The sequence below is a fragment of the Adiantum capillus-veneris genome, chromosome 14 (genome assembly GCF_014529385.1).
Source record: "Adiantum capillus-veneris isolate H3 chromosome 14, ASM1452938v2, whole genome shotgun sequence".
NCBI lineage: Eukaryota > Viridiplantae > Streptophyta > Polypodiopsida > Polypodiales > Pteridaceae > Adiantum > Adiantum capillus-veneris.
The window spans coordinates 87,792,928-87,818,913 of record NC_140944.1 but is presented as its reverse complement, the minus strand read 5'-3'; positions in this window follow the sequence as shown (position 1 = coordinate 87,818,913).

Below are 25,986 nucleotides of genomic sequence, written 5' to 3'. Positions count from 1 at the left end.
AAGCTATTGAGAACAGTTGAGGACCGGATTTGCATGGAGCCGGTCCCCCCTCCAGAAGGCTTTGTATTATGGTTTCTCCCATCAAGATAGACAATGTACAATACAATTCTATGTGTTCCTTCAAGACTAGCTAGTGCATTGAAGATGAAAGATTAAGCAGCATTTGTGATAGCCTTTTGACATGTGTCCCCCATTCCCCTTTTGTGAGAGCTTTAGGTAATTTAATAATTAAATTAAAATCTCATTGGACCCCTTTGCCTTCTGGCCAATAGGAATTAGGCAAGCCATTGGGCTCCTGAATGCTCATTGGACCCCTTGGGAGACTGTCCAATAGTCTTCTAGGAGACTTAATTCTCATTGGTTCTTTCATTAAGTGTTTTTAAATTAATTAAACTAGATTTACTCTAGCCTTATTCGCATTGGTCCACCTCCAAGGCCATCCAATAGAAATTGGGCACACCTTGTGGGCATCTGGGCTAGGGAGCTGACATGTGTCCCTAATTCCCTTTGTGTAAAGGGAGCCTGTGTGTGTGTGTGTGTGTGTGTGTGTGGATTTCTCTCTCATCCCCTAGAAGAAGGGCTCGCCCCCTCCCATGTAGGGATCTGCAAAGACTTTTTAGTTACACACAAAGCATCCAATTTCCCCTAGGGTTGACCTTTGGTCACAATCTTTGAATTTTGGAACCTTAGCATTTTGGAAGTCCTAATGGGCTGAACCTTAGGGTCTTTTTAGCCCATTGTTGCACATGGATCTTTTGCAGATGGCCCCCCCTTTGGATCCCTACTGTGGTCGGTCTGCTAGCTTAACCAATATTCTAGCTTTTTCTCCCCTGGCACTTCCCCACATTAAATGATCAGTTTAATATGAGAAAATCATTTAGGAGAATTAGATATTGATTATTATGAAATTACCTCTCTTGAAATCATAGTCGTCCTCGACTATGGTGTAGAGAAGATAAAGCATATTCATGAGTCCTTTTCTTAGCGGGTAGAGGATCCCTATGTTACCCTACGACATCATTCCACAATGGATGACTAGTCCATTTGGCGCTTGAGAGCCTGAGGCTGCCGCAAGCATGTCTGTACATTAGTCCTATCAGTCTTCCATAGTAGAGTGACAAGCTCTACTTGGTGTTTGGCAGACGTCGTCTCCGCAAACTTGATCGAAGCATGCATCCTCCTTCATTTTTGTGCACAATAAAGAAAAAGAGAGTCTTATAAGACAAAAACTTTGTTCATTTTTAACATTTTGTACATTTTCTTACTCTTGGGAAGCAATGTAAGCATTGACAAGGTTTAGGTTATCCTTTAACTTTATGCCTTGCATCCATCTAGCATCTTCAAAAGGATAATTCTTAAACTTAATAAGATATCGTCGGATAGTCTTACCGTCTCTTAGTACCTTGTCTTCATGTCGGAGAATGGACTCGGGCTGCAGCACCTCCTCTTGGTCCTCAATCTCCGGTGGGTCTTCAATAGTTGGTTCTTGAGGTGGATCTCCTTTGTAAGGCTTTAATAGGCTCACATGGAAAGCATTGTGTATGAGCCAATGATTGGGAAACTTGAGTTGATAGGCCATCTCATTGATTGGCCTAAGAATCTGGAAGGGACCATAGTACCTTTTTGCTAGTTTAGCATAGTACTTTTGGTGGCCCATAGGATTCTTGCCCGTCGTGTGCCTTAATCGAGCCTTGGGAAACTTTAACAAGACCCAATCATTTTCTTTAAAGGCCTGGCTCTTCTGTGCTTGTCAGCAGCAGCCTTTTGCCTTTGTTGTGAGATAGAGATAGCATCCTTAATCTTTTGAAAAGATTCTTGTAGGTCTCGGCTTTATTCATCTGCAACGAAGATCTTCCCATGTACCTTAAGTAGCAAGGGAATTTTTTATCTTCCCTCAATTACCTCGAAAGGTACTTTTCCCGTGGAAGTATGTACAGTGTTATTGTAAGCATACTCCACTAAGGGTAAGTACTTCTCCCATTGGGATCTTTGATCTACTTCCGTTACATAGGCTTTTAGTAGATCGAGAATGGTTAGGTTAGCTATTTCACTTTGGCCATCCGTTTGTGGATGATAGGCCAAAGAGAAGTTTAGCCTTGTCCCTAATTTCTCAAAGAGACCCTTCCATAAATTACTGGTCATTCGAGGATCTCTATCCGACACTATGGACATTGGCAAGCCATGGTACTTGAAAATTTGTGAAATGAAGAGGGTTGCCATTTGATGGGCTTTGATAGTCTTTTTGACAGGTATAAAATGAGCTTGTTTACTGAACCTGTCTACTATCGTCCATATTCCCGTATTCCCATGGATAGACTTAGGCAATCCAAAGATAAAATCCATGGATATGCTCTCCCATGGTGAATTAGGGATTGGCAAGGGTTGAAGCAATCCAAGTTGCTTCCCTCTATCAAATTTTGTCTTTTGGCATACCACACATTTGGAAACATACTCTTGTATGTTCACTTTCATGGTAGGCCAATAGAAATATGTTTCAATTCCCTTTAAGGTAGACTGAATCCCTCTATGCCCTGCATAAGGTGGAGCATGAGATTCATACATTACTTTCTCTCGTAGTGAGTTAGTAACACATAGTCTATTGCCATAGAGAAGATAACCATCTTGTAAAGTAAATGGTTCTTCTTTCTTCCCTAATGCAAGGGCTGAAATCACATCTCTAAAATCGGGATCAATAGCGTACTCATCTATCATTGAAGATAGATCATTGTGAGTTGCTATGGAAACTGCATTCACTCTCGGCTGTCTTGAGAGTGCATCGGCTACTTGATTATGCTTGCCAACAATGTGAGAAATATGAAAATGAAATTGTGAAAGGCAATTTGCCCACCTTATTTGTTTGTCGAAGAGCTTGTTCTGCGTTATGAAGTACTTAAGACTTTGGTGATCCGTTCGCAGAATGAAAGGAGTCCCCAATAAATAGTGCTTCCATGAGTCTAAGGCATGTAGAACTACAAGGAGTTCCTTTTCATATATGCCTAGAGCTTGCTCAGCAGGGTCGAGCCTTCGACTCTCTTAGCCTATGGCATGCCCTTCTTGGAGAAAAACAGCTCCAAGGCAATCACCGCAAGCATCACATTGGACCTCAAATGGTTTTGAGAGATCCGGTAGTGTAAGCACAGGTTGAGAGATAAACTTTTCTTTAAGCTTTTTGAAAGCATTTTTCTCTTTAGCAGACCATGTATACCTAATGATTTTCTTTGTTAGGTCATGTAATGGTCCCGCAATTTGTGAGAACTTTTCTATGAAGCGTTTATAGTATGCACACATACCTATAAAGCTTCTTAGTTCATGAAGATTCCTTGGTTTAGGCCATCCTTTTATTATCTCTAACTTGGATGGATCCATTTGGATGCCATCTTGAGAGATAATGTGACCTAAATACTGAATCTCTTGTAAGAAAAATTCACTTTTTTTTTTATTAACATAAAGTTTATTCTCTCTTAAAAATTGAAATATTACCTGGAGGTGTTGCTTGTGTTCGTCTAATGAATTAGAGTAGTTGATAATATCATCAAAGAACACTCCAGTGAAGGTTCGATGAGGCGTGAACAGCTTCTCCATCAAGCGGTTGAATGTGGCTGGTGCATTGGTCAAGCCAAAAGGCATGACAATGTATTCGTAAAGACCAAATGTGGTGCAAAATACGGTTTTTACAATGTCTTGATCAACTATCCTTATTTGATGATAGCCACTTTTTAGGTCAATCCTACTGAAGTAGGTCGATCCTTGTAGCTTATCAAATAGGTCTTCTACCCGTGGAACGGGAAACCTATTCTTGATAGTGATCCTATTTAGTGCTCTATAGTCAACACACATGCGATATGTGCCGTCTTTCTTTTGCACTAATAGCACAAGTGAGAAAAATGGAGATGAGCTAGGCCTAACCATGCCCTTCTCAACTAACTCATGCACTTTCCGCATAATCTCCTCTTGTTGAGCTTGAGAAACTCTATAAAGAGGTTTGTTAGGCGGTGAAATTCCTGGAAGAAGTTCAATTGCATGGTCATCATTACCTCGTTTAGGAGGTAGCTCAGAAGGGATGTCGTCAATAAAAACATCTTGAAACCCCTTGAGAAAATTGGATAACTCTAATTCCTTTTGGTTGCTTCTTTTTTCTTTTGCTAAAGCATCAGGTTCATTTTGAGAGTCTTTAACAAAAATAATGTACACGGAAATAGAGCTCTTTATTGACTTGTTGAAAGCTGGTGTATGTACAATGGGAATAGTGTTACCCATTTCCTTAGCATCTATATACATGTCTTTTTCCCTGAACTTAAAGGAGATTCTCCTTTCAGGAAATTTAACATCGGCAGCCATGCGGTCAAACCATGGTGCCCCTAGGATTACATCCTCATGCTTGAGAGGAGAGATAAAGAAGTCCTCTTTGTCCACATAGCCTTGGACATGAAGCCATAATTTCCCAATTAAGGGAGTGATTGAAGCTTCTTGCCCCTTGAAGGCACTGTCTACGGGTAGGACATCTCCCATCTCGTAAGATTGTATGCCTAGCTTGGTGGCCAACTCTATAGATATAAAATTGTGAGTAGAACCAGGGTCAAAGAGAATAAAAGCATCATGTTCTCTTACCTTTCCCCAAGCATGGCATAGAGGAGATCCTTTGTGAGTTGTTTGGTGAGTCTCCTCCTCTTGGATTTCAACCAAGGAAGCTCTAGGAGGATCTTGGCGGTTGTTCTTCTGGGGACAAGCGCGGTACGCATGCCCTTGTTCGCCGCACTTGAAACACCGGTTATCCTTGTGATAACGCTCAAGCTCTTCAGGAGAGAGTTTGTTTTTACCTTTGTAAAATCCCTTCTCTTTAGCTTTGCTGGAGTTTCCCTTAGGAGACTTTTGGACATTGTCCTTCCCCTTAGGCTCATTGGAACCCTTGTTTTCCGGGGGCTTATTATTTCTTTTAGCCCCCGTTTGGAAATTGATTCGAGAGGCCACCATAGTATGGTGTATTACCGCCGATATGGTACATGGCCTTTGGGAGTTGACATCCTCCGCCATTTCTTCGGTCAAGCCCGCACAAAATTGTTGCTTTTGCTCTCCAAAATCCAACTTTTTGAAGACAGTGGCTTTGAGTTGTAGGTCCCAAAACTTTTCTACATATTTGTGGATGGATTCATTGGGAGAGAGCTTTGAGCTTCGCCATTCGGTGAGTACTTTTTCTTTGGCATCGATGGCCAAAAACTGCTTCATAATGGAAGCTCTTAAAGCTTTCCATGTTCGTGGAGCTTCACCATTGGCTCATAGGCTAGACCACCATTGTCTGGCGGACTTTTGAAAGTGCATAGCTACATGGCGTAGCTTGGAGGACTCCGTGAAGCCCTCATCTCCAAACACCGCATCGAATTGCTGGATAAATGCCAAGACTTTGTCCCTAGCACCAAAGGTGCCATCATAGTTAAGGAAAGAGATGCTGTTCCCTCCTTGTTTGAACTTCTTCAGCTTGGATGACCTCTTCCATGCGGCATAGGATTTCCTATGGCCTCTTCTTTTTTATGGTTCAAAGGTCGCACCATCACTTCCTTCAGAAGGTGAAGAATTTGAAGAAGGTGGAGAAGAGGGTGACCTCTTTCTCGCCTTTTTCTTGTCTTGATCTTTGTTGTCTTCACCATCACTTTCATAAGAGGAAGAGGATGAAGAAGACGGAGAAGAGGATGTCCTCTTTCTCACCTTTTTCTTCTCTTGCTTTTTATCATCCCTGTTTGAATTATGGCGTGGAGAAGAGTGTGATGGTCTTCTCCGCTTTGGTGGTGATGGAGAGCGTTTAGCCCGCCGTTTTCGTGGAGCCATCTCCGTCGAGGTGGCAGAAGACTCGCTTCTTTCTCGTTCCTTCGATGGAGGCTCTTGAGTTCTCCTTTGGGAAGGAGATGCATCATCAAGAAGTAAATTCTTGAGCCCTTCATATGGATTCTCTTCTTCTTCCCGAATCGGAGAGAGACCTCTTTTGGTAGTCTCACAAGGAGGCTTCCTAGGTGTTCTCTCGTCATGGTGATGAGCTTGGAGAATCCCATGAGCACGAAGTTGCCGTTGCACTTCACTTTGGAAGATGGATTGACCATGGCTTGTTGAAGCCTAGAAACAAGATAGTTAACAAGAATTGAAGCATCATTAGTAGCTTGCTCATGAGAAAAATCAAAGTTATCAACATTAATTTCACTCTCTTTACTATTGTCAGCCATTCTAACAACTTTTAGGTATAAAATTTTTAGATGTACTTTGGCACTTCAAGCCCTAGTTTCTACTCCTCTCTACCCCTTTAGAAAAGGCAGTCAAGCTATTGTACCCGCGGCTCGAATACCATTAATTGCAAGGAATAGAAGAGAGGGTCTTTCGACACCAAAACAGCACCAGATCTTGTCAAGATTCTAATAGCTCAATAGTGGTTAAGCCATAGGCAGGCAATTCTCATTAGGAATCTATTCTAATGAAATGCCCACTATGTTCATGCTAATTTCCGCTACACATAAGTTTTTAGGCCATTAAATGTTACAACATGTGTGTGTGTGTGTGTGTGTGTATCATCAACAATGCAAGCTCACTAACTTCAGGCTGGGTCTTTTGTTTTTGAAATATGAGTCACCTACAATCAAGGTTAGTTATTGGTAGCTTCAAATACATAATATTACCAAATGAAATTCCGTAGCTGATGAAGAGGCGAGGACTATTTCACATAGGTTTTTGTTTGTGAAAATTTGCATGTGCACATGCGCACGTGCACACACACACAGACATAGAGAGAGAGGAGAGAGAGAGAGAGAGAGAAGAAGAAGAATCAGAAGAAGAAGACAAGATTTTTAACGTCGTAGGAAACCATCCCAAGCGACCTTAAAGATGGTGACTGGGAGAGTTTTTGAACTCATGTCCTGTTATTCAAGAGGGAAAAGGCATAGCCAATCTACCACACTTGGGTGATTAGAGAGAGAGAGAGAGAGAGAGAGAGAGAGAGAGAGAGAGAGAGAGAGAGAGAGAGAGAGAGAGAGACTATTTTATGTGACAAAGAATACATTTTCATTAGTTGCCTTGGACCTCTACAACCCAAAATTTAGTTGCCCATGTTTTTGGGTCTTGATTATCAAATTCATTGAGAGATACTCTTTCTTCTGGGCAACCATGGAGTGAACTTTTTGAACGATCCTATTTAGTGAAACTAGACTCGCTAGTTGGGGAGGCAACTATCTATTTTGCACTAGATTTGGGATGTTTGTGAGAAAGCTGCTCAACTTTTTGTCTGCTCGAGAATGGTCGCTCACCGTTTGGTAAGACTCCTAAGTGTGTGTGCATCGGTCAAAAGAGAGAGATTTACTTACATAGAATGAGAGTGCATATGTGAGTGTTTTGTGAGTGTGTGTGTGTGTCTGTAGTTATGTCGGTAAGTGTGTGTGCGTGGGCACGACAGAGGGAAAGATTGTTCAGGTTACATAGAGAACGCGGGAGGGAGAGGGTGGCGTGAGTGAGAGGTGGAGTGGGTGTGTGTGTGTTTGTGAGAGAGAGAGACGGGGAGAGAGAGAGGGGGAGAGAGAGAGAGAGAGAGAGAGAGAGAGAGAGAGAGAGAGAGAGAGAGAGAGAGAGAGAGAGAGAGAGAGAGAGAGAGAGAGAGAGAGAGTCTTTACTACGTCTTCGGGCTGGTCGACTCAGGCGAGAACGAGAGAGGGAGAGAGGGCGTGTGTGAGCGGGTGAGAAAGGAGAGAGGGTGAGAGGGGTGTATGTGGGTGAGGGTGTGAGTGTGTGTGTGTGAATAATGAAAGAGGAAGGGATTATTCCTGCTTGCCGCCAGGGAGTTTGTGGGTGTGGCTAAGAGAGAGAGAGAGAGTGTGTTGTTCTCATGGCAGTCCTTGGGTTGAGAGAGAGAGAGGGTTTTTGGCCTCTTTAGGATAATGGAGGAGAGACAAAAGAGTTGTTGGCACAGGTTGAGAGAGAGAGAGAGAGAGAGAGAGAGAGAGAGAGAGAGAGAGAGAGAGAGAGAGAGAGAGAGAGAGAGAGAGAGAGAGAGAGAGAGAGAGGGTGATAATGGAGAAAAAGGGGGGTGGGAGGGTGTGGCCAAGGGGGGGCGGCCCACTACATGCGTGCATGGAAGGGAGATGGGGTGGCGGAAGTACTTTAAAGAAACATTTTTTTTCTTACATTCGGTTATTATTAAGCTCCATGGTTGGGGTTGTTTCCCACGGCGCAATTCCGGAAACCTGCCTTCACCAACAAACTCCTTCAAAGCGGAAACCATTGAGAGATCATATGGTAGTTGGAAGTTTCCAATTGACCCAGGTTCCCTCAGAATCTGCAGATAAATTTTTATATGAAGATCATCAAGGACAGAAGTTTCAGCTGATCTCCACAAGTCAAAGCCAAAAGCCGACAAATTCCATAGTGTTCAAGTAGTTACATGTCACCAAGCTCACATATGCATATTATGGTAACGAATATTAGCAAGATCATAACCTTGTACAAACCCTATGGATGGCCTGCCGACTAAAGTCAAAGACTATTCAAAGATGCTACAAAGCCTCAAGCTGCCCGAACAGAAAGCCAAAGTCAACAAAAGCTAAAGTCCAGAAGGATACACAAAGGTCACCACCAAAATCTCGCATGAAGAGACAGATTCTACCAGAAATTACAGTGGATCTTTTAAGATTAAGGATTACTCAGATGAAGGTAGATAATTCTTATTAGTTGCAGACAAAAAATGTAATGTTACATCCAATGGAGTCCACATCAATTGAAGCAAGTGATCAAAGCAAAGAAAATGCAAATAAAGCTCAACCAAAGGACAGTGCCACAACAAAAGCAGTCAATAAAGAAACAAATCCCAAGAAGATAAAGTGCAACATCACCAGTGAAAACGAAAAAACACTGTTAAGTGAAGTAAAGCTAGATTTTGAGCTAGACAAGAATCTCATGTCTTTTCACACTTGGAAAAATTGTGGCCAATCACAGTTGGAAGATGCTCCTGAATTTGTGAGCATATATGGAAACAAATGAGTAGAATGCTGGGTAATCATCTCCACAAACATTGGATTAAGTTTACAGAACATTACTTCCCAATTCCATGTGATCAGAACAAAGGATATGCTAGACGACATCATAATGGGAATTCCAATGGCCTAGAAGATGTTAGAGATACACAATGTAAAAAAGATACAGTTTTCAGAGACAACAAAGAATGAAGACCAACATTGGTCACTCACGGATGACAACACAAAGTCCTCAAGCAAAGTTAAAATGGAGACCAATGCCAAAGAAAAGCTTATTAAAGATGATTCATCCCCATCAAACACAATTTCAGAAGAGCTTAAAGCAAATCAGGCAATAGCAAGTTCAAATCAAACAAAACAAAGAGCAACCACAAAAGCTATTGAGCAGAGAATGCCACCAAAGCCAGAAGTTAAGAAGAACGAGGTTGAAGATGACCAGGAAGTAATAGGATATTCAAAGATCAATCACTCACTGCCAGATGAATCAGTGGATGCAAGTCAGATTGGAAAACAGAGTCTCAAGATACCCTCCATAGAGACACAACTAGATCAAGATGAGAGCATGGAAAATGCAGGATAGATATCTTCAATAGAACCAGCAATGAGCATAGCTATAGTCCTCAGCAGTACAAAAGGAGCAAGTTTCAGATGCAATGCTCTATTGGATAAAGAAGCAAAGTACAATATGGTTGTAGACAAAATCCAGAGCATTCTTGAGATTACTCCATGAAAACATGATAGAAAAACAATGCTAGATATGCATACAGGTCAAGAAGAAATGGTTGCTACCTTTGGCATCCAGAATCATGAAGAGCAGGTAAAGTTTTAGGTGAAGCCTTCAAAGGAAATGCTTACCGATCTCACCCTTGGGCATCAGTGGTTAGACCAACACAAGGCCTACAAAGAAGATAAAATGCTAATACTCTCTTTTCCAAGAGGTAACAAGCAACATTTATAGGTACCATTAATGTTGGAATGAGAGTTACAGAAGTCACAAGAATCAAAGACAAATCTTGCAGACAATGGTAAAGCTAAAGTGGACCTTCCACCAATTATCATGAAAGGTGTGACATTGTATGCCTCTACATCAAATAACCGTCATGGATCAGCTTCTTCAAGCAAGTCAAGCTTTCAAAACTTCAAGTCAATTGCTGACACAACTAAAACCTCTAAGGGGGCACCTAGAAAAGCAAAGATATTTCAGCCAAAGTACTCAAGAAAGAAAAATATAGTCAAGCAAGTGTTTGTTTCGAGCAGTTTAGTCAAAGTCAATGATCCGGTTTGGATTAAAGACAGTAAATCAACAGAGAAAGACAAACACATGGGATGGATAACATCACATTGGACCTTAGAAGAACAGGAGTACTATGGAGGTAGCATACAGATATGGGTACCAAAACCCCAAGTTAGAGCATATGAAGTCCAAGAAAGAAGTCCCACAAGGTATCAACCTCGACAATATCCTAAGATACCGAAGAAGCAGGTATACAACAAAACAACATCAAAAGATGCCGAAGTCTACCACAACTCGCAAGAGGATACAAAACAAAGAAGGATCTTAGAGAATCTTCCTCTTAGACAAGGATTCTACACAGGGTATACAAAGATTTGTCTACCAGTCAACCACAATCCAATTGCAACTACACCAGACCTGCACGAAGATCTCAAGAACTCAGCAAAACTTAGAGCAAAGCAAAGTCAACAAAGGAGAACAAAGGTCACCAAGAGATTTGGATTTCTAAGTCTTCCAATGCTCCTAGTCAAAATCCAAATGCCGATAGTCAACAGAGGCCTACCACAACATCAAAGAATCCTATCAATAGGACTAATTGGAGAATCACACAGTTAATGAAGTCTTCACAGTCAAAGAAGGACAACCTAACCAACACGAATGCAGATTCAAAGATGATAAAACAAGTATGGGAAAAGAAACCTTCAATGTCAACTTGGTCCATCACTAATACTTTTTTTGAGGATTCAAGCTTACTTTTACCTGAAGAAATGTTTGTAGTTAGCACAGGAATGTAAAAAGTCAAGTTGCCAGGGTGCAAAACAACACTCTTTGGCATAGTCAAAGTCGGCCTGTTGAGCCATAAAATGAGAAAAGCATTAATCCGAAAGATTCAAGTCACATTAAACTTTGTGCTAAGAGTCGTAGTTATTAGGCTTACGCTCAAGCTGAAAGAGTTGAGCATATCTAAGTCATGTTTCTCATGCTAGATGAGATGAGCATAAGAGTCCAAGTCTATTAACTTATAATTGGTGGAGTGTCGTAGAGTCCAACACTTACGCACAGTGCACAGTAAGATGAGAGCACATATCCTCGACAACAAAAACCATTCTTAAAGGGGTACCGTCTTGCAAAGCCATGTCATACGCTTTTATAGCTACCCCATCTCTTTTAAGAACCCCTCAAAATCTTTCTTGCACAACATATTGTTTTCCATGCATTTTTGTGTATGCATAAATAGGATGTCCCATCATTGGACATATGCATTAGACACTCTTTTTTGCTTCCACCTATGCACCTTGAGTGGGCTAGAGCAGGAAAACTATTGGTCCATCATGCTACCCTTTCATATTTTCTACCTTTTTAATTCCATATCTATCAGCAAATAATCCCTTGAGTACCTCATTAATATATCCCATGCTAATAAGTACTCCAATAATGTGTGTATCTCAAAGGTACTTTTTTTCCACTGGTTTTTTTCCCTTTGGTCATCCAAGTATTAAACCCTAATTTAGAACCTCATCATTATACTTATCTTGTACATATTTTTCATAAATAAACAACAGCCTTATCATTATGCTATTACAACGGACAAATGCAACATCATCTCTGACATTAGACATATTCGGACCAATGAAGATGCTGCAACAAATTGAACCTCATCAACAAATCCAACGACAAATGAAGACGATCAACCCATCAACAACCAATCAAAAACCTTCCACAGCCTCCACCACGGCCACTTTTCAACAGTGCCCGAGGACAGGCACTAAAATCGAAAGGGGGGAATGTTAATTGAGTCAATGTCAGTTAACACAAGTTGCTAAATATCGAAGATGTGCGAATGCACATTGAAGATCAACATGAAGAAGCAGTAAAGATTGGAGTTACACATTTTCCACATTTTACCAAAATGGTCACATATTATAAATTCTCGATTTGTTTCAAGCCATTGTAATATTTTTAATGTGTTATGGGCTCAATAGGAGTTCCAAGCTGTAAAGAACATGTCATTTAGTGTTCCTCGGTAACAGATTCAGTAAGTGACGGAGCCCTAAAGGCCTTGGGTACTCAGAAATTGCATATTTTTACCCTAGGTATATAAGGCTGTGTGTAAAAGAAATTAGGGTTCTCAAGCTCATTTGTTGAGAACACTCTTTGGTGAGAGCTCTTGAGGTGTGTGGCTATGGAGTCCTTGAGCTTCTCCTTGCTCATGTGACTTGGTTAACACTAGTCAATGCTTAATTCTCTTTCACTATTACTCTCTTATGCTTCTTGTGATTGCTAATGATGCTTTGATTAGATAGATATTAACTAATTAGTGGTTAATCCCTCTCTAATCTTGTGTGATTTCCCTCTTTTGTTTGTGTGTGCATGTAGCTTTGATTGGAGTGTGGTGCTCGATAGATCTATGCGTGTGTGCTTGCAATTAGTGTGTTGCATGATAGGATTAGTGTTGTGTGCGTCTTGCAATCGTTAGTGTGTGTGATTGGGTTGATTGGAGGTGAAGGAAAGTGGATGTGGAGATTGCCAATCGTTGTGGCTTTGCTCCTCCATAGGCAAAGGAGCTCACCTCTTGAGTCAACCATTCATGTTTCCATGATTAGCTTACTAACCATGTGAGTGTTTCCATGCCCTAGCTGGGTAGTTCATCCCTCTGGATTGATAATTTTGTTGGTCATTGCAGCTATGCAATGATGGAGTCCCCAACAGTGGGGTGTAGTTACAGCTTTGAAAAGTGATAAGGAATATTTGATTGGAGCAAGTGTAATTGTCAAACCAGATTGCTTGCATCATCTTGGAGTGATCTCAAGCTATTCAACTCTTGATATTGTTGTGATGCATTGGGTTGCATACATCAAATCCTTGAATCCAGAGTTCAAGCATATTGCAGGGGAAGACAATCCAATTGCAGATATGCTCTCTAGGGAAAGGTATGGAGATAAAGAAGATATGATGGATGAGATTGATGATGTAGGGATAGAGTTCTATACCATATCTCATGCTAAAGGGTGAAAGCATGTTAACATGACATGATTTTTGCTATCCCGAAGAGTGCTAGTTAGCACAATTTTGACATATGCTAACTAGTACAATAGCACGAGCTAGATCTCTAGGATCTATGATGTATGATATATCAATAGAAACCTCATGAAATAAGGAATCCAAATTTAAAACTCCAACAAGTTTTGATATTATTTGTGAGAAGTTAATCATGTGCCGAAGTTAATCATATGCCGAAGTTTTTTTAGATATGCTAACTTGAAGACGCTAACTAGCACAAATAGTGTGTCATGTCAACATGATTTTACCATAAAGGTAACTATGTATGCTATGCAAGTTCACTCCAAAGTTTTGAAGAGGATATGTATGAAGGAGAATGGTTGCTCATAGGCCAGTATTTGAGTACCTTGAAAACCCCAAGTAGAGGAAAGGGATTCCATTGAGGGTTATTTGTGATAAAGATACGCAACAAAATCTTCTTTAGGAGTTTCAGGAAAGTCTATGGGCAGGACATTGGGGCGTATAGGCTACTTTTGCCAAGGTCAAAGAAAGGTATTGGTGGAAAGGTATGTATAAGGATGTATCCCTGTTTGTAGAATCTTGTATTGTTATGGATAAGGGATATGTACATTTATTAGTCAAGTGCTTATAACAAGCTATGGCCATTTATGCCCAGCCAACCAATGTGTATTCATTTTTTAGCATTAAAGAATCTATAAATAAATATGTGCAAGAGGAAAATGATCACTCTTGCACGGCTGGAGATTGTACCCAATGCTTGTGTACTTCTTTTGTCCTCTTCCATCTCCTCTCTTGCTGTGCTAGTGTAGCACTCCACTCTAGGAGGTGCACTTGCACTTGTACGTGCTCTCTCTCTCTCTCCCCCCCCCCCCCCCCCCACTCTCTCTCTCTCTCTCTCTCTCTCTCTCTCTCTCTCTCTCTCTCTCTCTCTCTCTCTCTCTCTCTCTCTATGATTGAGTGTAGTCTTGAATATGCGCTATGGTATTTGCTAGGCATGCAAATTTCTTGATTTTATAGTTTGCATTATGTTTGTTTTCAGTGTTTTGCAGGGATCTCCAGACTCCCGTTTGTAGCAGTGGTATCAAAGCACAGATCAGCACTCCTGGTGGCGCATGGATCATGGAAACATGAATCTCTATGCACAACTAACATCAAGACAAGTTTCTTTTTTATGATACCCCTAATTATATTTCATGATTATTCTCTTTTGGGTAAAATTGACAATATTTATAGCTATTTAAATTGACCAATTAACTTATCAACTGAATATCTTATCGATCAAAAAGTTAATCGAACAAATATGAGATTTAAAAAAATAGGGATTTGTCATTGTATAATACGTTTAAATAATGTGGCTGAACATATTATACAACCATTATTTGCATTTAGAAATATTTAGCAAATAACATATCATAGGAGAAGACACACTTTTGCCTCCTTTTATGCTAGTTCTCTATCTTAATAATGGCATACACTCTCTTGATTATGTATCTCATGCTATCTTATCTTCCATATATTTATGTTATTGTAATTCATGCTCCATGAGATTAAAGTGGCAAAAGGAAAATAATCATTTTGATTGAAAGGGATGTTTTGTACCATGTATGGTGTCTTCCACTTGGATTCTTGTTATTCAATCAATTATTTTACCTAATCTATTTTGATTTAATGAATTGAAGTTGTGCTAAAAGTTTTGGGAAAATATTAGGAAGCCAACATTTTTACTAAATTATTGAGGATCTTTATGCAAGTATCAAGTAGTTCTCATATAGAGGTTGAATTGAGCTTGTGTATATGATTTGAGTAGTCGAAAAAGGCTATTGTTAAGGTACTTAGATAAGGGGATGTATGTGTAAGATGAATATACTCATAAAAAGAAGAACTTGGAGATGTTTTTGTGTAGGTGGTTGGAGAAGCTTAATTGCGTAAGAATAATATAAGTTTGATGAATTTTAATGCTCTAGGAACAACCTTGGGAGTTGGAGAAGGTGAAGCATCTGAACTATTTATCTCATTTAAGTATCACAATCCTAAGGAACCTCAAGGAATTCCCAAATGATTTGTGGTCAAGATACAATTTAGAGAAGGAATAGTGTATGTGGGATGAAACCACAAGAGACTTCAAATGTCTTGATTTTAATATATATATAAAACTAGTATCTGTTGATGGAGCCACCATTAGAATCACCACTAATCGCCAACTCTAGAACAACAAACCGCATGGTAGGAGGAAGCACGCCCAATGGTTTCTTTCAACATCCATGGCAGTAGGCAAAGGAAACCTCCATCGTCGCTAGCTTGGTTGTAGCCTAATCGACCTGCATGTTATTTGGTAGTGTCATTAACAGAAACGAGCACACCAACAACCATTATCTGGTTTGGGTGGAAGCTTCAAACACGAGCAGATTTGCATGGTGATCAACCACTAGTGCATGGCGGCATAAAGTGCATGCCAACGTAGATGGTGGTGTCTCCACACACACGCACCCACCCTCAGTTGCCAACCACTCAAATTTTTTTAATCTCTTTACTTTTTTGTCTTTCCCCTCTTATTTGAATGACATCCTTATTTATGGATTTGACCTTGGAACTAAGGCACAAGTGAAACCTATATCTCTCTCCTATTTAGTGACCACCCTCTCGATAGACAACTCCAATCCAATTTACATGCAACAACCTCAAAAGGGATGGACTCGAAACAACTCCCTTCCCAAAACCACTGCATAACTGTCACCAACCAAACCCATGCAGTGGCTCTCACTAATCTAGTGCTCTTTCTCACTTTCTCCGGGTGTGTGTGTGTGCGCACAATTTGGTTGATTTCTAGAAACCCACTCCCTCAACAACCACTAGTGCCCATATTTCTGAGGTTGCTGTCCCATTCTCACTCTCTCTCAAATCTTTCTCTGAGTCGACCTAAGTCATCTAACTCTCTCACATAGAATTACATCTAGCCGCCAATCAATCTCAATCTATCTCTCATACTCGCTCTAAATCTTTCTAAAACTGTCTTTCATGCTTTGCCTCGGTATTTCTCTCTCCATCCTCCTCTCACTCTCTCTCCTCCTCATCTGTTGCATCTGACACCCACACAATAGTGGTTCCCTCCAAATTCTTATAGAAGTGGACATTGACAAAGATTTTCAGTGACTGATGCAATACTTTCTCTGACAAACGCCCATTATTGAGCATTCTCAAGCATTGACAATGATTGTGATGTTTTTAGTATGACGTTTTTAGTCTCTTAGTTTTAGTTTTTAGTCTTTCACTTTACTTCATTTTAATTTTGTACACAAACACTGGATTAGATCCACAAGCATTGTATCACTCTTGTCTCATTGGTCATTTTGAACTTTTGAAGACGTTTAATATAACACTTATTTCAATTACTCTCTCTCTCAATGGAATTCTACTCGCCATCTCCCCACAAAAACTTTACCAAGCGTTTCAATTTGCACCAATCAAATAGCTTTGTTTCGGTTACCTACAAGCATCATCATCCCATGCACAAAAGTAAAACTCACCGAGCGTTTCAACCCCCACCAATCAAATAGCTTTGTTTGGGTTACCTACAAGCATCATCATCCCATGACTCTCTGGTCCACACCTTGTTATGGAAACTTATGGCTATTAACACATGTATTAGAGTGCCTACACCTTGTGAGGCAAGACTCTCCACTTTGCAATAATGTTATGGAAATTTATATATGTTTATACATGTGTACTAGAGTGCCTACACCTAGTAAGACACGACTCTCCGTGGTCATATTATATGTAAAATTGGCCCACCACATTTGGTATGGATTGATATGAAAGGATATAATTAATTGGTATGGAAAGATGGAAGGGTGACAAATGGTGGTCTACTTGGCCCAAGAAATCCCAAAATCCGAGTAAACAAAATCGAGCAAACCATAAACTGAGCAAAACCTACGATGTTTTGTGACACCCTTGTGCAATATATTTCTTATATACATATTTGATTTTTTTGGCTAGAAATAATCCCTTCATAGTTTCTTAACCTTAGAAATTTCTTTTTCAATTATTCAATCACTCACATCAACAATGAATTCGACAGAAAAGATGTATTGCACCTACAATTCAAAAAAGTGTACATTGTTCAACAATACTTCTGATCAAGAGTACTTGGCACAAAATTTAACGCCCATAACCATATATCACAAAAAAACTACTTCTCCAAACCATTGCAAGGTACACAAGCCTTCAAGGCTGCATCTTCACCCGTGCACCTCCAAGTGCTTGAACTAGCTCTATTTTTGTTGGAGCAGCTGATGTATGAACTCATGAGCGTGAGGGTCAAGGCGCGGGACTTGCAAAAATATGAAAAGAATGTGCTTACATGGCATATATACAAGGTGTTTCATTTCTTGATCTTGAAAATCCTCGCAAGTATATCTAGGAAAATATGACATTGTCACAGAGTATGTCACTCCCTTTGCACTTGACCTCGTAGTCTTTAGAAAACATGTGTTTCATTGCAAACCACAATGACCTCTCGCATCAACTCTGGTGCCATGGTTCTACCCAATTCAATATCGCCATGAAATTCCTTTGTTAATTGTGATCTCCACTTCACAATCTTGCCATCTCTAAATTTGGGACGGATGCCGCTAGCAACTCTTTGGTTCAATGGAACTGTTTCATGAATTCTTGTTTCTGAGCATTCCCCCTTGCAAAAAAAAACCATTGGCTTGCAATTGAGCTACCTCTTGAGGTTGAAAAATTGTGCCCTTTGCGACCACCCAAACACCGGGAGTTGGACATGGTGGCCCTTCAACTATGTTGTGAACCATCCAAGTGTGCATGTTATTGAATTTACAAAACCAAATGAATCCTTCTACGAGCCCTCTTGGGTTTGAACCAAATTGAGGATATTTCCTGCGACCCCAAAAGCAAGGATCTAGCACCCCATTTTAAAAATCCAAATCCATAGAAAAATCATTAATAAACCTCCCACAACAATCTCCATCTTTTGACACCACACCAAAACAACTCATTTGTTCTTCTTATTGGCCAAATTGACTTTGCTACAGTTACCTCTATATATGGGACATTCCTTGAAGGATCTTTTATGTGCTGGAGCCACCAACTTAAGTTGTCACTGTAACATATTCTAGTCGGTGGTTGCCCTCCTCCAAGATAATATTTGCATCAACAAAAAAATGGCATCTTTCTTCTAATACTCTTTTCTTGAAGATAGTTCTATTCATTTTAGGACTATTGACACCCATTTCATGCATTGAAGAGTATGTCAAGTCAACTAGTTTCTTTCATGTTGCTGTTGCAGTAGATGAAGGTCGGTTCATGAAGAAATCTGCCAAGTCTTTAATTTCGGGACCGGTGGAGCTACCAACACCTTTTATAGTAGGCATTATATTTCAGACCTTGAAGCACAGCTAAAGCCATATCTTCACATGCTGCTTCATACAAACTTATGTGGCCCTTGTAACCAATAGAGGCATGCATACTCGCATGTTTTGATTCAAACACATTTGTGTTAGGGACAAAGATACCTTCAGCATCTTGCGATACAAATCTTTCCCCCAATGAGGGACTCGTACTTCCCACCAAGCCAACCATGTCTCCAATGAAGGAACGTGCCCTTCAATGGCCATTCCTATTTTCCAAAATCTCCTAAGCTCTCCCCTACAATTCTCAGCCGCTGCAGTTGGAGGAAACCGTAGACAGGTTGCTCGTATGGTGGCAATTTGAAAAGGTACTTGCACTACCAATAAACATAGCGGTCAGTTATGTACGCTACCCTACTTTCACGCAAAAAATACAACAGCTTCACTTTGAATGCCACGTCAGATGTTGGATCCACGACAGCTTGCAAAAGCGTTCATGTGCGCACCTCCTCCGTAGCCCGAGTTTCTATGATTTGGCTCTACTCGTGCCGGCTTCGGTGCACCTCCATCCATCCATTGCCATGTCATCAAGGATCTTCATATTCCACATTAGTCAGAGTGCCATGACTGATGGGCAGGAGGCAAAAGGGGAGATAAGGGGAAATTCAGTGTAAAGGGAAGATACCAGCAGGGGTCACGAACCAAGTGGTAATGAAGGGGAGAGAGGAGAAGGAGGATACAAAGAAGAAAAGTATATCTCTCTCTCTCTCTCTCTCTCTCTCTCTCTCTCTCTCTCTCTCTCTCTCTCTCTCTCTACTAAGCTCGTCTTGAAGCTTGTGTGTGAAGGGGGATAAGAAGGCGAGGAGGAGAGCTTCGACAGAACAAGGGAGAAGAATCAGTAGGAAGGGGGGAAATTGCATCGAAAATCTCTTTCCCTCTCGGTCAAGGTGAATAAGAAAGGAGGAAGGTGAGCTTTCCATGCACTTTCCCTTGGTCTTGACTTCTAGTAAAGCAAAGAAGGAAAGTTCTCTCACTTGACTGAAGAAGCGACATGTAAAGAATCCAACTAAGGAGAAAGAGCTTGATATTGAGAATGCTCTCTCTCTCTCTCTCTCTCTCTCTCTCTCTCTCTCTCTCTCTCTCTCTCTCTCTCTCTCTCTCTCTCTCTACCACAACACAAAAGAAAGCTATGGGAAACAGGGGATCTTGGGCTTTCTTTCTCTCAATCAAGGAAAAGGGGAACCAATTTTAAGCTCTAATAGCTGGCATACTAAAGTGGACAAGTTGACCTTTAGAATGACCTTCAGAACAAAAAGACTTTTTCTCATCTCGATCTCTCCTGATCAACTCTCCTTGTTCATTATCTTTATTACTGTCAGCATATCCATTGTATCTATCCCACGATCATCATGCTTTGTGTGCGTCCTTTGATCACCATCACTATGGCCACAATCCCTTCTATATTCATCCTTTCTATCATGGTCTCTTGGTCTATCACACCTTCTATGATGTCCATTGTATCTACCCCTATCTCCATCATCATGTCCATCATGCCTATTTCAATTTCTGCCAGCATCTCTTCTTAGACTTCTGACATTGTGTCAATTGCCGTGTTGATGTATGTTATCATATCTACCATCACCTCTGCTTCTATGTTGTTTCACTTCTTTTAACTTAGCCTCATGCTTAAGCTCCTTTTGCATATCTTTGGTTCTCCCTCTGTCTATTTGGTTGCAATATGTAGTCTATAGGATTGAAGTGTGGGATTTTAAAAAAATCTAGGACACACTTCATTGGACCCTTATGTTCTTTTAATGCTAAACTTGAAATAAGTCTTTTTTCTAACATTATGTTAAACTCAAACAGAAAATTTCAAAGGTATATTGTAGGCTTTACGCTATGGGCAATACCTTTGGGTTTTTCCACCTTCAAATTAAAGGGGGATTACGTTGAGGCAAGACTTTTGTGAAGTAAACCCATTTAGGGTTTTCTTTTTGTGGGAGACTGTGAAGTGCATTCTGTCCCAAGGACAAAACTGCCTAGATGAACCTGACTGCTGCAATCATTAATAAATTTGGACACTAGAGACTCACAAATATAGTGGACGCAATAGGGTTATGGTGGTGTGTAACAGATAAATTTTGGCCACAGAGAGAGAGAGAGAGAGAGAGAGAGAGAGAGAGAGAGAGAGAGAGAGAGAGAGAGAGAGAGAGAGAGAGAGAGAGAGAGAGAGAGAGAGAGAGATGAACTTGCTCCTTTAGAGGACTCATGTCACCATTATCCCAATGTATATCTATTCACTGCTTCTTAATCATGTCTCTTCTAGTTGGCTTTTTCAAGCTGAACCCTAGAGCATCTCCCTTCCTATAGGTCAGTCTATGCTTGATTTGTTGTTGCGGTCATGTCCACTATCTTAAAAGATTCCCTAATCCCTGGCTACTATGTTCATGGTGAGCATAATGTGAGCGATTTGGTATGGACTCATCTCTCCATTTTTCAGGAGAGGCTATTAGTCCTTTATTTCACTCTAAAAATTCCTGCTTTACATGACGTAGATATAAACCTTGGCGTGGACTGTCAATGTCCAATTGTGGACAAGATTTTTGATTCAGTGCTGGTTTTTTTGAAACTCTCTTGTTTAAAACATAAGATGAGATGGCTCTGCTATCTGCCCTATTGTTCATAGCTGATGGCTCGGATTGAAGGACTGTTGAGCTTATATGTGAAGCTACTCAATATATGGCTTCTCTATATATGGCACCCAGGTCCCCTCCATATATACATCATCTCATGTGTGTATTCTACACACTTTGGGGTTCTACTTTTGTGTGCTCTCCTTCTCTCTCAACATGGTATCAGAGCAGTACGTTTTTGTTTTCGATTTTTCTCCTGATAAAAATCGATTTTGCAGAAACTACCCGCGCAATGTGGTCTACAACTTTGCAGAAGGAAGTTTTTTCAAATTCTGCACCGATTTTGAGTTATCGTTCACGGACTGCGTACATACCTGAAAAACAGCTTTCGCGTTTTGTTTTTGATTTTTGTGCTAATTGGAAATGATTTTACAGAAACTACCCGTCAAAGAGATCGGAATCGATATGGTCTACAACTTTGCAGAAGGAAGTTTTTTCAAATTCTGCACCAATTTTGAGTTATCGTTCGCAGACTGCGTACATACCTGAAAAGCAACTTCCGCTTTTTGATTTTGATTTTTGTGCAAATTGAAAATGATTTTACAGAAACTACTCGCGTGAGAGACTGGAATCGATGTGGTCTACAACTTTGCAGAAGGAAGTGTTTTATTCTGCACGGATTTTGAGTTATCGTTCGCGGACTGCGTATATACCTGAAAAGCAGCTTTTGCTTTTTGTTTTTTGATTTTTCTGCTAATTGAAAACGATTTTGCAAAAACTACTTGCGAGACCGACCGGAATCGATGTGGTCTACAACTTTGCAGAAGAAAGTGTTTTCAAATTCTGCACCAATTTTGAGTTATCGTTCGCGGACTGCGTACATACCTAAAAAGCAATTTCCGTTTTTTGTTTTTTATTTTTCTGCTTATTGAAAACGATTTTGCAAAAACTACCCGCGTGAGAGACCAGAATCGATGTGTTCTACAACTTTGCAGAAGAAACTACCCGCGATGGGGATTGGAATCGATGTGGTCTATAACTTTGCAAAAGAAAGTTTCTCTAAATTCTGCACCGATTTTGGGTTATCGTCTCGGACTGCGAATATGTTTGAAAATCAAAATTTTACTTTTTGCTTTTGATTTTTCTCATAATTGAAAACTTCTCAATTATATCTTTCTTCATCAATCATATATTTGTTACTGACGTAACTTTGCTGCAGAAGCCAGTTACACATCGTTCCGATTCAGTCGAGCCGTTGATGATCGTCCAAATTCTATCGAGCTACTGTTGGTACATGATCTTTTGTTATATGATATACTCGTTCATTGATTCTCGTATAATTATTCTTTTAGAGATATAGTTTACGTCGTTTTATTGATAATTTATCATTGATACCATAGTGATTTTGATGGTACCATGATGATGTTTTGTTAATACTTTGGTCATGGTGATTTTCGTTGATACCATGATGATATTTCATTGATACCATGGTTATTCTCGGTGGTGCCATGATGATATTTCGTTGATACCATGGTTATTCTCGGTGATTCCATGATGATATTTCGTTGATTCCATGGTGATTTTTGTTGATACCATGATGATGTTTTGTTGATACCATGGTTATTCTCGGTGATACCATGATATTGTTTCGTTGATACCATGGTTATTCTCGGTGATGCCATGATGATGTTTCGTTGATACCATGGTTATTCTCGGTGATGCCATGATGTTGTTTCATTGATACAATGATTATTCTCGGTGATATCATGATGCTTTTCGTTGATACCATGATCATTTATTCATTTTTATTGATATAATGATGATATTTTGTTAATACTTTGATGGTATTCATTGATTACTACATTGATAAATGTTGTTTTATGTAGTATATACACATATCATTTGTATCACGTAATCACACATTTTGTACTTTTACGTTTATACTTTATGTACCATATGTTGTCGTGCGTATATATGTCGTCAAAAGAGTGACGTCGCGAACCATCTCTTATGGCATTGTGAACGTAATTATTTCATTAACGATGCTAATAATTTTCATGACATGTTTTTTTTTTTTTGGAGTCTATGATCTATGTAGGATTGATCAAAGAATTGATTTTATGAAGACAAACTTGGTGACAATAAAAGATTTATGAAGATATGTTTGGTGATGCCATATTGATGACAACATGAGACATGTTTGGTGATGCGATATTGATGACAAGCTACACAGCAGATTCACGGAGACACTTTTGATTACAAGCTAATCGATAGCTTTTACACCTCTTTATTGAACCTTTGTATTCATTATTGTATTGATAGGATAGGAGTAATGTAACTCCTCATAAAACATTCATTGTAAAAGGAGTGATGTAGCTCCTCGTAAACATTTGTATATTCAATGATTTTTATAATATAACGGTGGGTGTATATAGAGCTGTGGGTTTTTTCCTTGATCCCCTAAGGGTTTTTTCATCCACAGTTAGGGACCCTTTTTGAGCGGGGGTGTTGAGCTTATATGTGAAGCTACTCAATATATGGCTTCTCTATATATGGCACCCAGGTCCCCTCTATATATACATCATCTCATGTGTGTATTCTACACACTTTGGGGTTCTACTTCTGTGTTCTCTCCTTCTCTCTCAACAAGGACAACTGGAGAAATTCATGGCAATTGAAAATCACTAAGTTTAACTGGACTGTTGGTACACTCTCTCACCTGGATGAACGTATACAACTTTGCTTGATCCTACTCAAGACTATGGATGTGCTCCTTTGTTTGATTATATTGCACCTCGACCATTTTTTATAGCTCGACATTCCTTAAGCTCTGCTTAGTTGTTAGTCTCTTTGTAATTTTTGACACTGATAAAAGAAGGGGAAGGGGTCATTGACACATATCTTCCCAAGTAATGCTAGTACGAATGTGCTTGTGTTTCTTAATGGATGGTGGTAGGTAAGAGTCTCCTTCTTGGCGATACAATGGAAACTACATCGATAGAAAAAGGTCATCATCCATAAGTTGATTTGGATTCCTAACATTACCGGATTGTCTTTTTTTATTATTGTTCTTCCGTGATAATTGTATTAAAACTCAATGAATATATTTTTTGAGTTTGTAAAGAAATTTTGTATCTTTTTGCAAAATTGAACTCTCTTTTTTTTGTACATACATATGATCTAGTTTAGTTCCATTGTATGGTTCAATAGTTTTCACATGTCAAACTATTGTTGGATAATCAATCATAAATGCGCACATAGACACTTTGTGTGTGTGTGTGTGTGCGCGCGCGCGCGCATTGGAGACCTTGTAGAGTTGGAGATAGAGTTGTAACTTAATACGCGGGACCAAACCTTATTAAATTTTACAAAATTGAAGGCTGAATGTGCTCACAAAAAGGAAATTAGAGTAGCCCTGTCATCATCCCTTCACGCTAAAACACTAAAATGAAGTTGTGTTTGGAGCATGGATTTTCAAAGCAAGAAAAAAATTGTCCATAAAAGTGATGCCCCATCCCCATACATGAGAGAGCGACATTGAATCATGATAGCCTTAATGATGAGATGGTGATCATTGAAGAGTTCAAATAGCAAGCTCAGATAATGGAGTTACGACAACTCATAACAATCCAGATTACCACATTGTCATCAATTGAAAAAGAATGCCAACCTCTAAGAGATGATCTACTCAACTTACCCACAGATGCTTGAACCTACCTCGCGGCCACTGTGCACCTTGGCAATGATGCATCTTTGCGCCCACCCACTTTGATGTGAGACATGGCATTGGGGAATTTGGGAAGTGTTCTCCATTGTTGCACACTTTGCCCAATGCAACTTCATTACTCTTAGCTTCATACCCTACTTAAGTGCTTGGCTTTGATCACATTTGAAGTTGCTTTTGTCACATTTCTCGCCTCCTAGCAGCTAATTCACGAATACTCAGTTGCCACCCTCATATCCATAATCTTCAAGCACCGAGAGTCATTCATCATCTCAACATAGAGCATTTAACATGTTTAATTTGGTCCCATAGGTCATATTATAATCCTTCAGGATGATTATACTCTCTCTCTCTCTGTCTCTCTCTCTCTCTCTCTCTCTCTCTCTATATATATATATATATATATATATATATATATATATATATATACACACACCCACACACATACATACATACATACATGTAGCGGTGAAAACAAACGAGCCCTTTGACAAGTGCAAGACAACTTTGTCAATCTAGAGAGATGTGACAAGAAGAGAGGTGTGTGGGTGAAGGTTATGCTCCCGTTCCCACAATGCATGACCTGCTCAAGGACCTTCTCATGTGCCCATTCCGAAGTTCCAGAGAGGGAATGAGGGTGATAGAGGTGTTGTATTGTGCCTAGGTGAGTGCCTGCATAATGTGCAAGGGGGTTCTAAGGTTAACCGGTTGGTGCAAGACTCAATGGGTTTACCCTACCATGGTGGGTACCATATATCTATATATGACATACCATGATTGCATTTTAGAAGATACATAATAGTCAAGACTAAGTACGTTAATATTATCTAGGGATGATTCGAAAGTGGTATAGAAAATAGAACCACCAAACAAGTCCAATGGGATATCCTATAAGCAAGGCCGAAAAGGATGCAAAGCTACCTACCCAATCTATAAATGACCATGCCAGTCCCTCATCAACATATGGTTTAGACCCGTTGTTTCTAACGGGTGGCTTATTACTTGAGCA